A 7,863-nucleotide genomic window follows, 5' to 3' on the forward strand; every position below is an offset into this window, starting at 1 on the left:
TAAAAGTTTGGACATCGTCTTTGGGATTGGCTGGTCTACTATGGCTATTTTCTCATCTAAGAACTTGGACCAATTTTTCAAGAAAGAAAAATAATTGTTTGCCACTATCAGAAATCAAACTTTAAGTTCATAAAAAGTGTATATGTGTCAGTATGTAAACTGGGGAATAAGGGTGCAGGGAAGATGTGGGAAGAGCTATAAAATGTCTTTGCCTAAAGGCATAATGGTTTTGACATCCAAAACATGAATGTTGTTTTTTTTAATTTTTCCCTTCTTTTTTTTTCTGTGTAGGAAATATCTGAATCTGTCAAAACCATTTAGTTTTTCATTTACAGGGACCACAGGTATCAATTCCAAATATTACTCAGAATAAGACTTAATTGAAAAGGCAATCAAACTGACAAATTACTTGACAACCCAGGATCGCACTCATAAAGGGATGTGTGTTCATCCCTCAGCCGTGACAGGGTCTGTGCTGGTCCATGAGGGATGGCTGGTGTCACAGAGCCATCATTCACTGTCCCTACACTGAGGGAGCTCCCTTATCCAGCTGCATCATATTTGCTTAAAGATCACCTGCCAGAGAGTCAGAGAGCAAGCTCCAACTGGTAAGGCACCAAAATAGGTCCCTTTTCATTTTAGTGCAGAATTCCTGCTTTCAGAGTCTGAATTGTTTGTCAGATAACAGAGGTGTTTCACTGCTTCAGAAGAGGGCTCTTCCTATGCCATTGGTTATGTAAGAGATTCTTGATCTTGGTTAGGAGTCCCTGGTCACGATAGACCAAACTCTTCTCCCATGTCTCCTCTTGATACTGAACTGTGCAAATGGGTCATAGCATTCCCCCCACAAGCAAATCAGAGCTCGGGGGTGATAACATTGGGAAGGCATATGTTAGCTGGTGTTATTTTCAGAGAAATAACTATGGCATTCTGTGAGATGGATACAGACAGAAAGGAACATAGGTCTAGAATCCAAAAGATTGGCATGGCTGAATTTTGTCCCCCCCACCCCAAATTGATATGTGGAAGTCTTAACCCTTAGTAACTCAGGATTTGGCTTTATTTGGAGGTAGGGTCTTAAAGAGGTAATTAAGTTAAAATGAGGTTATTAGGGTAGGTGCTAAACCAATACGACTGATGTACTTATAAGAGGAAATTAGAACACAGATGTACAGAGGGAAAACTATGTGAAGATATAGGAAGAAGATGGCCAAAGACAGAGGACTCAGAAGAAACCAAACCTGTCAGAACTTTGATCTTGGACTTTTAGCCTCCAGAATGGTGAAAACATAAATTTTTATTGTTTAAGCCATACAATCTGTGGTAGTTTGCCAACAAACTAACACACAATTTAGAATTCAAATACTTTCTCCCTAAGATTAAGCAAATCACTAAGTTTCTGAGTCTCATCTTCCCCATCTGAAAAATGTGGCCAGTAATAATCTTTGTTCTGCCAAATTCACAATGTTGTTGGTGAGAATGAAATAGGAACAAGATTCTGAGAGGTTCTCTCCTATGCATCCCACCCAGGCTAAGTGTCCACGAAGTAAATGTTCTTACAATTGTTTTTGGCCAGCCACCATCTAAACCAAAATGGTGATCAGATTTCACTTCTCGTGCCAGGCTTGAATATTTGGTCATGACATCTTAGAGTGGTGAGATGAGATGGTTTATGAGGATATGTGCAAATTCAGTGGGAAGAGTATCTTTTTTTTGACTTAAACAACAGAAATTTATTATTCACAATCTGGAGGCTGGGAAGTCCAAGAACAAGGTCCCGGCAGATCTGGTGTCTGGTAGGGACACTCTTTCTGGTTTGCAGATGGCCATCTTCTTGTATCCTCATATGGCAGAAAAAGAGAGAACTCTCTTAGGTCTGTTTTATAAGGGCACTAATCTCATTCATGAGGGTTCCACCCTCATGACCTAATTACCTCCCAAATGTCCCACCTTCTAATATCATCACATGAGGGATTCAAGCTTCAATATATTCATTCCATATGAGAATGCACACACACACACACACACACACACACCCTCTTAAAAAAAGAAAACTGAATTCCTGGCTTATATGAAAAAATTGGGTAACAGATAAAGCTTGCTGGGCCAGAGTTCTACAGGACAATGACTGACTAAAGCTGAGGACAGCTGGATTCTTTTTTTTTTTTTTTGAAAATGCAAACATTTAATTCAGTTTAAAAAACAGGTGCTGAACATCTTCTACATATGAAAGATAGGATATCTATGTTGATTTTTTTTTTTTAGATTTATTTATTTATTTATTTATTTTTATCTTATTGTTATGGGGGATACAGAATTTCAGGTTACATACGTTGCTCATGTACCGCCTTTCTCCCCAAGTCAGAGCTCCAGGCGTGTCTGTTCCCCAGATAGTGCGCGTTGCACCCATCATGTAGGTATATATCCCTCCCTTCCCCACCCCCCCTTCCCGAGTCAGCACCTTCAAGCGTTACCATTCCCCAAAGGGTGAGCAATGCACTCATTGGTAGGCATACACCCATCCCCTCCCCCACCCCCACCTCAGTCTGATATCCGATTGGTGTCGTTCCTAGATGTGTATTTAGGTGGTGATCAGGGAAACCAATTTTCTGGTGAGTACATGTGATGCTTGTTTTTCCATTCTTGGGATACTTCACTTAATATAATCGGTTCCAACTCTCTCCAGGAGAACCATAGAGATGTCGTATCTTCATTATTTCTTATAGCTGAGTAATATTCCATGGTATACATATACCACAGCTTACTAATCCAATCATGTATTGATGGGCATTTGGGTTGTTTCCACATCTTTGCTATTGTGAATTGTGCTGCTGGAAGAGTATCTTGATTGATTGAAATGAACATAGCAAATTTAGGAGGAGGAGGAGGTAGCAAAGATGCCCTTTATTTGTCAGCTGATGTTGGAGGTCATCTACCTGACAACATCTTCTATCATTAAATCAGTTGACACATTTCTTTCTTTATAAAATTTTTTCTTTAGATATTATTATCTCAAACATGTTTTAGCACTTGTCTTTCAAGTTTTAAATTTTGTTATTTGTATTAGTTTCTTGTGACTGCTATAACAAATTACCATAAACCTGGTGGATTAAAGCAACAGAGATTTTCTGAGGGCAGAAGTATAATATCAGCCTCACTGGGCTAAAGTCAAGATGTCGGAAGGGCTGGTTCCTTCTGGACGCTCTAGGGAATAATCCGTTTCCTCCCCTTTTCTGGCTTCAGGAAGCTGCCCTCGTTCCTTGTCTCATGACCCTTTCCTGAAATCACTCCAGCCTCTTGCTTCCGTCGTCACATTTCTCACTCCCGCCTCTGACCTTCTTGCCTTATAGGACCCTTGTGATGACATTTTGGGTTTATTACATTTTGGATAATGCAGGATAATATCCCCCTCTCAAAATCTTTAACTCAATCCTATCTTTAAGTCCCCTTTGCCATATAAAGTACCATTTTCAATTTGGGGGGATAATGATGTGGATATTTTGGGGTGCCATTACTTAGCCTACAACAGTATCAAAGAGATAATGTGAACTAATGTAAAGAACAGGATCTTTCCTGAATTTCCCTAACTGCTAGCCTTGTGGCCTCAGAAAGTCACTTAACCTCTCTGAGACAGTTTCTGCAAATGTCAACTGAATATAACATTACCCATCTCATAGGGTTGCTTTGAAAATTCAGTTACATGAGTGAGTACATGGGAAGCAATTAATATAATCCCAAGGATGTGGCAGGCTCTCAGTAAATGGTAGCTATTTTGTTTCATTTGCTCCAGTTTTGTTTTTCCACATTTATATACAGTCTCCAACTTATTTTTTTTTTTTTTCTGTTTCTCACAGAAAGAGCCATCGCAGACCCAATTCTATCTTGCTGCTTAGCTAATCCAGCACAGAGGCTCTAGGTCCTACACAAGCATTGGCTGGCTCTCTGAGGGCATGCAGACAGAATATCTTTAGCCTCAAGGAGATCAAGGCTCACTTAGCCCTTCCTCACATATCAGAGGTCAAAACAGCCCTTGGCCAGTGTGCAGAACTCTGTCTTATCCAACCCAGCACACAGAACAGGGGCTGGTAGAGTTGCCTCGTGACTCTATCTAGTGACTGAGAACTTGAAACCTCCCGTTCCAACTCTAGTTCCTAGGACCAATGCTGCCTTAAATCATGGGGTATTTAACCAGCCTGAGGCCCCCTGCATCCACTGTTCAGCCTCAAGATCCCCTGATATTTGGCCAGGTGTAGTATAGGCTCCATTGCACCTTAGTCTTCTGCCGTATTCCTGAGGTTGCCCTTTGATTTGCTTCTTCCCTCCCCTGGTGCACTTTATGCCTCAGTCTTCTAGTGCTGTGTGGCTTGCCAGCCTCACCCCAGAAATTAGGACCTCACTCTTGCTTCTTGATACATCTCTTGAGACTCTCAAGTCTCAGATTCTTTTGTATTTGTGTTTGGTCTTTTCGTTGGGACAACATCCATCCATCCATCCATCCCTCCATTATTTATTGAAACCCTGCTATAGCCCAAGTTTATACGGAGATGAATAAAACATATTCCTGGCCCTCAAATAGCTCACACTCTGATGGAGGAGACAAATAAGTAAAGGCAGGGAATGGTGGCTCACATCTGTAATCTCAGCACTTTGCGAAGTTGAGACAGGATGATTGCTTGAGGCCTGGAGTTCAAGACCGGCCTCAGTAACAGAGCCAGACCCTATCTCAAAACAAACAAACAAACAAACAAGTAAACAAACAATAAAACCACTTAAAAAACAAACAAGCAAAAACCCTGAATAGTTACACTAGTTACACAATACAGTGTGAGACATAACTCAATTAATATATATATATATATATATATATATATATATATATATATATAAAAGAAATACAGTGGGACCTCAGAGAAGGAGGCACTTAATTTTGAGGTGAGAGATTAAAGAAGTCTTTCCGAGAGAGGTGACACTGGAGCTGAGTGTTGGAGGCTGAGTAGGAGTTTGCCAAGTGGACAAGGAAGGATGTATCAACTGCCAACTGCTTGTCAAGCCTGCAACCTGGTTCCTTCTAATTCCAGGCTAGTTCCTTCTAATTCTCAACTGTCCCAAAGAGTAGTTTCTATGGAATGAATTATGTTTCCCTCTAAATTCATGTGTTGAAGCCCTAACCTCCAATGTGACCATATTTGTATATAGAGCTTATAAGGATATGATTAAGGTTAAATGAGGCCATAAGAGTGGGGCTTTAATCTGACAGGGTTAGTGCCCTTATAAGAAGAGGAAGAGATACCAGAAATCTCTCTCTTCACCATGTGAGGGCACAGCAAGAAAGTGCCCGTCTACAAGCCAGAGAGTCCTCATCAGGAACCAAATTGGCAGGCACCTTAATTTTGGACTTCCCATCCCTCAGAACTGTAAGAAAATAAATGTCTGTTGTTTAAGCCACCCAGTCTATGGTATTTTGTTATGACATCTACAGCTGCCTAAGACAGTACCAAAGTGAATTAGGGGAGATGAACAGATACTTACTGAATGAAAACAGGCTGAGTGTTTTATGTCATCTCACGTAATCTTCATCGTGACACTATATAAAAGGAATTATTATCCCCATTTTACAGACTAACAAATTGAGGCATAGATGGATCAATGACTTGCCTGAGGTCATTTAGTAGAGCTGGAGTTTGAAGTCAGGTCTGTTGGGTGCAAAGTTCGAGGATCTGCTCTCTAGATAAGGATTGTTTCTAAAAGAAGTAGAACCCCATTTACCTGTCCCTGGGTCTCATTCACCTGGGCCCAATCTGGTTTCTACTCTTGGTCTATCGTAGGGACTATAAGGATATGTAGGCCGGGCTTTGGGTTTCAGGAGCGAGTTCTGTCAAATTCTCTGCTTTGACTGCCCCCCACTTCCCCAGTCAGTCACAGAATAGTTTAATAGGGATCCCTTTTTCTGCTGTGTGAACTTATGAGTGCACCCCATAAATCTCTGGGATTGAAATACACACTGAACCAAATAACTAAGCCTGCTGCTTAGGAACTGAACTGGCCCACGTGATGAATGGCTCCTCTCTTTTGGATACAATGTTATGCTGCAGGAAGAATAAATAACAGACACAGTAATCTTTTGAGATGGTTATGAATGAAACTCATTTGTTCTTTCTGACTCTGCCTTAAGGAAATTGTAAGGATGTCTTCAGAGGAGAAGTGTGCTTGATTTCATTATCAGTGCACATGTATTGAGCACCTGCTGTATGCTGGATAGACTCTGTGGATTCAGGGAAGAATAAGATAGTATCTCTGCATGAGTGAGCTACTGATTAAATACATGCATATACCTCTGTGTGTAGCTTTGCAAGAGCTGTGTGGCTATAGGAGAGGACCCTGACCTGTTGAAGCCTCAGTGTGCTGATTTGAAAATAGGATCAAAGGACTCATTTTTGATTGTTACAAAATAGCTTTTGGGAACTTGCCAAGCACTGTGCCTAGCACACAGGCGGTGCCAATGCATCTGTGTGTCCTATAAAGGTGTAAGAGCTAGAAACATGGATGATGAGCATGGAGGGGTGTTTCCTATTTAAAGGAACTGGGACTATAGCTCAGCTCTGAAAAGAGTGCTTAATAGAACTTCACTGCCCCTCACAACTTTGACCTCTGTTCGCCAAGGTAGGTGGGCCTGTTCTGAGACCAGCCAGGCTGAGTGTAGAATGACAGATAGTTCAACCACTTCTAAGTCAACTAAAAGTAATTTTTGAGCTGGGCTCTATGCCTCATGCCTGTAATCGTAGCACTTTGGGAGGCCAAGGCAGGAAGATTGCTTGAAGCCAGAAATTTGAGATTAGCCTGGGTAACAAACATAGTAAGACCCTTCTCTACAAAAAATTTTTAAAAAAATTAGCTGGTATGGTGGTATACTCTTATAGTCCCAGCTACTTGGGAGGCTGATGCAGGAGGATCGCTTGAGCCTAGGAGTTTGAGTTTATAGTGAGCTATTATTGAGCCACTGCACTCCAGCCTGGGTGACAGAGCAAGAACTCATATGTAAAAAAAAAAGTAATTTCTGGCCATGTGAGCTGTGGGAAGTGATCTAAACCATTTAGATTAAGATTATCACTTTGTTTTTGTGAAATATATAGAATTAGGAGACAGAAAAAAAGGTGTGATTAAAAATATGATTTAGGAGTCAGTGTATAGTTCCAGCTGTGCCCCTTAATAGCTGTGTGACCCTGGGGTTATAGCTCCACCTCCCTTAACCTCCTTTTCAGGATCAGTAAACAACAAACTAACAATAACTACAACAACAAAAAGATTGTAATATCCATTTAACTGGTTGTTATAAAAAATTGACATTATCTATGTAAACTGCGTAGCACGTGTAACCAGCTCTTAATCAATGATAGCAATTATAGCTAGGAAGAAAACAATGGGACAAGAGCCAGAATGGAAAAAAGAAATGAAAAGTAAGGATGGAGAAGGAAGGTGGAATAGAAGGATGAAAGTGGTAAAGGTGTCCCGTGATTGCTGTCTTCTTATATTTGCAGAGTTTTCTTTAAATAAAGTTAAAGAAACTCTTAATTTCCTCAAAGACTTTTTATAAAATTAGCACCAATATGTACAAGTGGTAGAGAAGCAGGTGTTGTTTAATATGAAGAACAGTCATTAAAGAAGGGAACATTTACATAGGGGCTGGTGGAAGAGATGATAGGGATATTGAGAAAGGTATTTCTGTAGAACATAGAATCTTTTAAAAATAATTTTGCACACATAATCCAATGCAATGCACACATAATGATTTCTTACACACAATGCATCTTTATAAATATATGTTTAGTAAATCCTTTGGTCCTGTGAATAATACCAACGAACACT

Source organism: Eulemur rufifrons, chromosome 3 (genome assembly GCF_041146395.1).
Source record: "Eulemur rufifrons isolate Redbay chromosome 3, OSU_ERuf_1, whole genome shotgun sequence".
In the NCBI taxonomy this organism is placed as follows: Eukaryota; Metazoa; Chordata; class Mammalia; order Primates; family Lemuridae; genus Eulemur; species Eulemur rufifrons.